Below are 8,623 nucleotides of genomic sequence, written 5' to 3'. Positions count from 1 at the left end.
TCACATTCCACCACCATTCTTTGAGTACTTTCTTGCTCTCCAGCACAAGATGATCTAGGCTCATCTTATATATATATTTTTCCAGTTTAAGATCTTTGTTTATTTAATTATACTATTAAACTCTTTATATGTTATCTTTTTTTTGAGAGGGCATCTCTCATATTTATTGATCAAATGGTTGTTAACAACAATAAAATTCTGTATAGGGGACTCAATGCACAATCATTCATCAACCCCAAGCCTAATTCTCAACAGTCTCCAATCTTCTGAAGCATAACGAACAAGTTCTTCCATGGTGAACCAGTTCTCACATAGTGAATAAGTTCTTACATGGTGAACAGTGCAAGGGCAGTCATCACAGAAACTTTCGGTTTTGATCACGCATCATGAACTATAAACAATCAAGTCAGATATGATTATTCATTTGATTTTTATACTTGATGTATATGTGAATCCCACATTTCTTCCTTATTATTATTATTATTTTTTTAAATAAAATGCTGATGTGGTAGGTAGATGCAAGATAAAGGTAGAAAACATAATTTAGTGCTATAAGAGGGAAAATGTAGATGATCAGGTCTGTTCCCATAGACTAAGTATTAATCCAAGCTAGACAAGGGCAACAAAACATCCACGGATGCAGAAGATTTCTCTCAAAATGGGGGGGGTGAGGTTCTAAGCCTCACCTCTGTTGATCCCCAATTTCTCACCTGATGGCCCCCCTGCGACTGTGCCTGTCTTAGGTTGTTCCTCCCTTGAGGAATCTTACCCGTCTCTGGCTAACCAGTCATCTTCCGGGGCCATACAGGGAAATGTAAAGTTGGTAAGTGAGAGAGAAGCAATATTCTTTGAAAAGGTTAGCTTTTTACTTCTTTGTAGATTTATGCCGGTGGCTTCTATGCCCAGTATTTGTGTTGAGGTATCTTTACCACTTGGAAGAATTATGATACTCGGTAATTTTCGAAATGAGGCACGAATTCTACTAAAGGGTTGTAATTAGGAAGGAAGAAGAAAAGCTATAGAAGTAGCAGGCGGAAGAAAACATGGGAAGATTGATTATTTCTTTGACATATCTTCTTGTAGAGTAACATAAGCATGAATAGGCTTTAACAAACTACTAATTAAATTGCGTACACACATTAACAGAATAGGAATACAGATACATAACAAAAGCAGACCTACAATTACCAGCCATATCCAGTGAAACCAAGAAAACCAGTTAGGCACCGTAGGCATTTGTGAAAACTTATCAATGATATGATGGATATTGTCTAACTGAATTTGAATAGTTTGAGAAAAATCAGACAAATTAAAACAACACATTCCTGGGAACTGTTCACATCCAATATGTTCTTTTAACAGTCTATAGTCGCACGATTTTGGAGCACTGCAACTTGCTCTTCTCCTAATTCTTGGTTGAATTCTGACAGTATAGATCCAGTCAAATTTGTTGTTTTACTGTATGCACAGGCCAGCTTAGGTATCTCCTTCTTCATTCCAATGGCAAGTCCAGGAACTGGTGGGATGAATGCAGCTACAACTGCAACAGCTAGGCTCATCTTATATTTATCTCTGCCTCAGCCTCAGAGTGAGCCACCCCTGCAAAGATTTCTAGTTCTTTTTAGTGGAAACTGGTATTTAGAAGCCAAGACGTGGGTGCTGTGTGTGCTCATTGCTACTGAGGTGTTACTATTCCCAGGCCCTCTCAGTGCTCAGACCTAGATGAAAAACAAAACAAAACACACACAAAATATATCTGTCTGTCTATTTATCTAATCCCTACACCACACCACACATACATTTTTTGATAGACTTTATCTTTAGAGCTATTTTAGGTTTATAGCAGAAGTGAGCAAGAAGTACAGACAATCTGCCCACCCCAAACATTCAGCCTCCCCCTCTACCAAAATCCTACACCAGATGGGTACATTTTTTGCAATCAATGAACTTATGTCAACACATAATTCTCATCCAGCATCCATAGTTGACATTAGGGTTCACTCTTGTATATTCTCTAGGTTTGAACAAGAGTCTAATGACATGTATCCACCATTGGAGTATCATATAGAATAGTTTTCCTGCTCTACAAATCCTGTGCTCTGCCTATTCATCTCTCCCTTGCCCCATCCCCTGGTATCCCATGGTCTTTTTTTACTGTCTCCACAGTTTTGCATTTTCCAGAATGCTGTATAGTTGGAATCATACAGTAGGTAGCCTTTTCAAATTGGCTGCCTTCACTTTAGTGTCCTCCATGTCTTTTCACAGCTTGAGAGCTCATTTACTTTTTTTAAAAACATTTTTAAGGTATGATTGATATACACTCTTATGAAGCTTTCACATGAAAAAACAATGTCGTTACTACATTCACCCACATTATCAAGTCCCCACCCATACCCCAATGCAGTCACTGTCCATCAGTACAGCGAGTTGCCAGAGATCCACTATGTCCCTCCTCTGTGATACACTGTTCTCCCCGTGACCCCCCACACCATGTGTACTAAACATAATACCCCTCAGTCCCCTTCTCCCTCCCTCCCCACCTGCCCTCCCACACCCTCCCCTTTGGTAACCGTTAGTTCATTCTTGGAGTCTCTGGAGAGCTCATTTACTTTTATTGCTGGGTAGTATTCCATTGGTACAACAGTTATTTACCCCTTCACCTACTAAAGGACATCTTGGCTGCCCCCAGAATGAAGTTGTGTCCATGTGTGGATTTTCATGTGGACACGATTTCACTCCTTTGGGTAAATACCACAGAGCATGATTGTTGGGGCACTTGTTTTTTATATTTCTTTCTATTCCAGTCCAACATCAGAGGTTCATTCTAGTTTTCCCTAAAAGGGACTTCTAGAGGAAAAATTCCACAAGTTTTGGAAGAATGGACGAAGATATAACAGCAACAGCACTGGGAAGCTGGAAAGCAGACAGATGAGTGGTACAAATCTTAGCAGTCCTGAGGATGGTGAATTTTAGGAGTTGTTCAAAACAGGTACAATGGCAAAAGGAAAAGTAAGAAGAGTTGGTTGAAAGTCTGTTTAAGAAGCTGTCAGACCCCTAAGAGGCTCTCCTGACCTGCAAGTGAGGCAACCACTCTCCAAGCATCCTGGAGAAGCCCTGGGATTCCTCCTCTGGCGGAGATAAGAGAGGATGTTTGGCTGGGGTTGGGGGAGGTCGGTCGGGTCTGAAAGGGGGACTGAGAAAACATGTATGTACATTGGCAACATCTCACGTGCCCTCTTCACCTAGCCTAAATGGAAAATGAAGACATAGAAATGTAAGCTTCCTATTTAGGAATATGAGGGGAAATAGCTAAACAGTCAGAGCAGTTGGCAGTCGCCCTGCATCGAGCTGTGCCAGCTTACATGCCCAGCCCTCCAGCTCCATGTGGGTGGCCACTTCCTTCCCAGTGGCCAACAGTGTCCACGATGGGTTTTATCTTTGCCAATCTGATAGGTGAAAAATAGTACTCAGGGTAGTTTTAAATGGCAGGAAATGAAATTAAACTACAATGAGACACCATTCCCTGCCTATCTGATTGGCTTTCCTGCAAGCTATGCTCAAAGAATGGAAAATTGTTACTATGACACCGAGATACTGTTCAGTCCAGCCAACCATACTATTTTGGTTTTGCCTCTTTATATCAAAGAAAAGAAGAAATTAAAAGATTTCTATGTTCTGGAGCTTCTGGGTTTGATGCAATGTGTCTTTGAAAAGTCTATATAACAGCTCCCACAAAGGCTTTGTGCTGCTCACCTTTCTGAGGGCACAATTCAACCTTAGGCCACTTCTCCTTTGGAGGAAAAGCCCCCAGGATCGCCCCCTGTCAGGCCTTGAACATTAGCCTCCATCTGTCTTAGTTCCTGGTCCTTTGCAGAAGGGCCTAGAAAGTGTTCTGGCCCCCCGTTTCCCCAGTGTGGGGAATTTCCTGCAGGAGGCCTTGGCATATAACTACATGATAACCATGGGTGGGAAGAATGCTCTTTAAAAGCCAGTCAAGATTTTTGTATCACCTCTCTAAATCAGGTAGGGTCTTCTGAAAGTGGGAGCAAAGGGCTTTGTAGTTTAAAAGATGTGCTGCTGTCCAGGGGACACAAACTGTCTTCAGCGGGGCTCCAGGATACCCTCGCAAAGCGCATTGCCCGGGAGGGCCTGAAGCTGATCAGTTTTGCCCGTGGAGCCCGGGCAAGCAGGAGGAGTTGCCAGGAACGGCAAGGCTGGTTCCGGAGCCGCTGCCGCACTCCTTCCTCCCTGTCAGCATTTACATGTGACCCGCGACCCCCGGGCTGGAGGTCAGGCCAGAGCGCTTTCTAGAGTTCTCGCAGGAAAAGGGAAGTTAACGCTGATTGGTGGGTGTTGGAGAGATTTTTCTGGGGAAGTCAGGAGTCTTGGGGATTAAAGGAATTTGCTGAGGAGGTGAAGCAGATTTTGGGGAGAGGGGTTTGAGGCAGGGGCCCAGAGATCCCAAAAGATCTGGATGGTCAGGGACGGGGAGTCGCGGGGGAAAGGGGTTTAGGAGGGTAGAGAAGGGAGAATTTATCAAGCATGTGGATTTAAATTTTTGTTCTAAGTGCCGGTTCTGTTTTTTAATCTTGTTAAGGGAGTCCCTAAGGATGACTGGAATGTTCGTTTGTGTCCTTCCAATTTGTTCTTAGGGACCAATAGGACATGTATTTAGGATGAGAGCTCTCTGATATCTTTCTCAAATGTAAAAGTTTTTCTGAATCAAAGGATCCCTCATCTGGCCACTGATGAGTAGGATCCTCAAAGGTTTACCCATCAACCCAATAACGCCTGTTCATGGACAGAGCCCGAGATAACGTTCCTGGCTTAGAATACATGGTTGCCATGAATACAAGAAGAATCCTGAGATGGGTGCAGAAGATGCAGCCCCATGATCCAAAAGGCCCCTCCCAAAGCCAGCCTCAGAGGGCAAAGCCCCTCATCGTCACAGGGAGGTAAAACGGTGTTTAGGGAAACTCATGTGTCTGGTCTCCCACAAAAATGAGACACCTCTAGTCAAAGGTCCAATAGCGTGTGACAACGGGCAGGGGATACCGGGATGGGACTGTTCCAACACGGGCCAGACTGGGCTCGAGACAACACAGCGTCTTGTGGGCCAGGACCCTTATTGAGACGCACTCCCCTGAGGGCTGGCACGTCCTGCAAAGAAAATGCTGCTGGCTACTTTGCAACCAGGGTTCCTCACCTGCTGACTAGCCACCCAACTGGCCTGATAATCCGCCCCCATCCCCACCCGCAGCTGGGGGAAACCAGAGTGTATTCTCGCTGGTCACAGAGCCAAGCTCTCAGGACAGCAAAGGAGACCGAGAAGACTCTCACTGGGTTTGTTTTTTATTTGTGACTCACAGGAGTTTGTCCAGAGAGATGCCAGTCTGGTGAGAACCGTAAATTCACCGCTGTGAGGCCAGTGGCTTGGAGGACCTATGCCTTTTCTCTTTATGACAAACAACACAGAACCAGAGGCAAAGGAACACAGTGACCTCTGGGAGGAAAAGGATCAGTTAAAACCAAGAATACACAGAACAAAACCCACAGGAGTCGCACCACCCAAGGAGTTAGTTCATACAAGTGTTTACTCCAGCAAACAGAAATTTAGGAAGGAAGTATCAACTAAGATTCTGATACTCTGTTACTTAATGTGTAAAGTTTATGCTGTTTCACAACTATCAATATAAAATACCTACATGTTAAAAGTAAATAAAATATGACTTCTTATTTAAAAAAAAAATGGAAAGAGAAGTGCAGTAGATAATTTCACTGCTTGGCTTGATCACACCCCACGCAGAGACTCAGGGGACTGAAAAGAATCCTTACCTTTTGCTGCTTTTTCAGGTCCCAGGAGCTCTCAGATGCAGCCTCTAGAGTGGGCAGATGTTCCAGCTAATGCTGCCTTATCCCCATTACCAGAAACCAGAGGGAAGGGGAGACTTTCCTTCTGCCCTCCTAGGCTCAGTAAACTGACAAGCAGATTAACAGGAGAAAAGCCATACAAATTTATTAATTTTTAATTTCACATGCGCAGGGAAATAAAAAGCAATGAGATCTGAGAGCCTTAATGGGGAGCGGGAGTGGGAGAGAAGCCACTTATGGGCGAGCAAATGTATTTTGTAAAAGATAAATGGGCCCTTGGGAGAGCAGAGAGGCAATTTGATAATTTATGACAACGTCTGTCTGGGTGTGCTGTCCACTTCTAGTCTCTAGTCTCCTCTCCTGGGATAAGTCAATCTTCCTGGTTGATGAAACTCCTGGGGAGGTGATTCATGAGAAGTAAGTTCTTTTTTTTTTTCAGGATCTATTTTTAGGCAGATAAAGGGAGTTCAGAGAAAGGTTCCCCAGCAGCCACTCTCCTACATCCCTTCTCTTTTCTCCTCTAAGCCAGAGGAATCACCATCTGCTCAGACAAACAAAATGCTAAAGGGAGTCCTTCAGGTTGAAATGAAATGAAGTTGAACAGTCATATGAAGATATAAGTCCTCCAGTAAAGGTAATACATGGGCAAATGTAAAAACTAGTATTACTTTAATCTTGGTTGGTAACTCCACTTTTTATTTTCTATAGAATTTTAAAGGCAAGAGCATATATTATTTATTTATAAATTATTATTAATGTAGTATCATACATGAACAGAATGAAGATAAAAAAAAAACATGACCATGTCAATCGATGCAGAAAAAGCATTTGATGAAATTCAACTTTCTCATGATAAAAACACTCAACAAACTAGGAATAGGGAAAAACGACCTTAACGTAACAAGGCCGTATATGAAAAAACTCACAGTGAACATCATACTCAATGGTGAAAGATGGAAAGCTCTTCCTCTAAGATTGGGAAGAAGGCAAGGACGCTCACTCTCACCGCTCTCACTCAACAGAGTACCGAAAATCCTAGCCAGAGCAATTAGGCCAGAAAAAGAAATTAAAAGGCATCCAAATTGGAAAGGAAGAAGAAAAAATAGATGTTTACATATATGATCTTACATGTAGAAAACCCTAAGGAAATCACACACACAAAAAAACTGTTAGAACAAATAAATGAATTCACAAAGCTGCAGCATTCAAAATAGACACATAACAATCAGTTGTGTTTCTATACATTTAACAATGAACAAATCAAAAAAATTAAGAAACAATCCATTAAAATAGCATCAAATATAATAATAAATAGGAATAAACTTAACCAAGGAGACAAAAGTCCCAGTAGTGTGTTTTTGCAGAAATATAAAAATATATCCTTAAATTCATATAGAATCTCAAGGGATCCTGAATAGCCAAAACAATCTTGAAAAAGAACTAAGCTGGAGGACTCACACTTCCTAATTTCAAAACTTGCCACAAAGCTACATAATCAAAACAGTGTGGTACTGGCAATATGAACAAACATAGACCAAAGGAATAGAACAGAAAACCTTGAAATAAATCCTCACATATACGATCAATTATTTTCAACAGTGCCAAGAGCATTCAGTGGGGGAAAGGATGGTCTTTACAGCAAATGGTGCTGGGAACACTGGATATAAACAAGCAAAAAAAAATGAAGCTGGTCCCTTACCTTATATGCAAAAATTAAAATGAATAAAAGACCTAATGTAAGAGCTAAAACTATACAAATATTAGGATAATTGTGAAGATGGGAGAAAAATCATTAAATAAAAACTATTAGAAGAATACAGGGGAAAAAACAACAACAAAAGTAAACCAACACACACACACACACACACACACACACACACACACACACACGAAGAAGAAAATCGGGAAATCTTCACGACTTTGGATTTTGCAAGGATTTCATAGATATGACACCAAAAGCACAGACAACAACCAAAAAATAAATTAGACCTTATCAAAATTAAAAACGTGTGTATCAAATGATGCTATCAACAAAGTGAAAAGGCAATCCACAGAAGATAAGAAAATATTCATAAACCATATATATATATGATACGGTATTAATATCTAGAATGTATAACGAACTCCTACAACCAACAAATAAACCCCAAATAACCCCATTCAAATATCAGCAGAAAACTTGAATAGACATTTCTCCAAAGAAGATACACAGACAGCCAATAAGCCCACGAAAGGATGCTCATCAAAGAAATGCAAATCAAAGAAAAGCACAATGAGATAACATTTCACTCCCATTAGGATGGCTATTATTAAAAAAAAAACAGCAGAAAATAGCAAGTGATGACGAGGATGTGGAGAAATTGCAACCCTTGTGCTTTGCTGGCAGGAATGTGAAATGGTACAGCTGCTGTGGAGAATAGAAGTTCCTCCAAAAGTTAAATATAGAAATACAATATGATCCAACAGTTCATTTCCAGGTCTATACCCAAAAGAATCAAAAGCAGGGACTCAGATCCCTGCACACAGAAGTTCACAGTAGCTTTAGTAACACGACCCACGAGGCGGAAGCAACCCAAATGTCCATCAACAAATGAATGAATAAACAAAATACGGTGTATCTGCACAATGTAATAGTATTCAGCCTCAAATGGGAATGAAATTCTGAATCATACTGCAACATGGACAGACTTTGAAAGCATTATGACAAGTGAAATAAGCCAGACACAAAAGGAAAAATATGTATGATTTCTTT

Source organism: Manis pentadactyla, chromosome 15, assembly GCF_030020395.1.
Source record: "Manis pentadactyla isolate mManPen7 chromosome 15, mManPen7.hap1, whole genome shotgun sequence".
Taxonomy (NCBI): Eukaryota; Metazoa; Chordata; class Mammalia; order Pholidota; family Manidae; genus Manis; species Manis pentadactyla.
Note: the sequence above shows the minus strand (reverse complement) of the source record.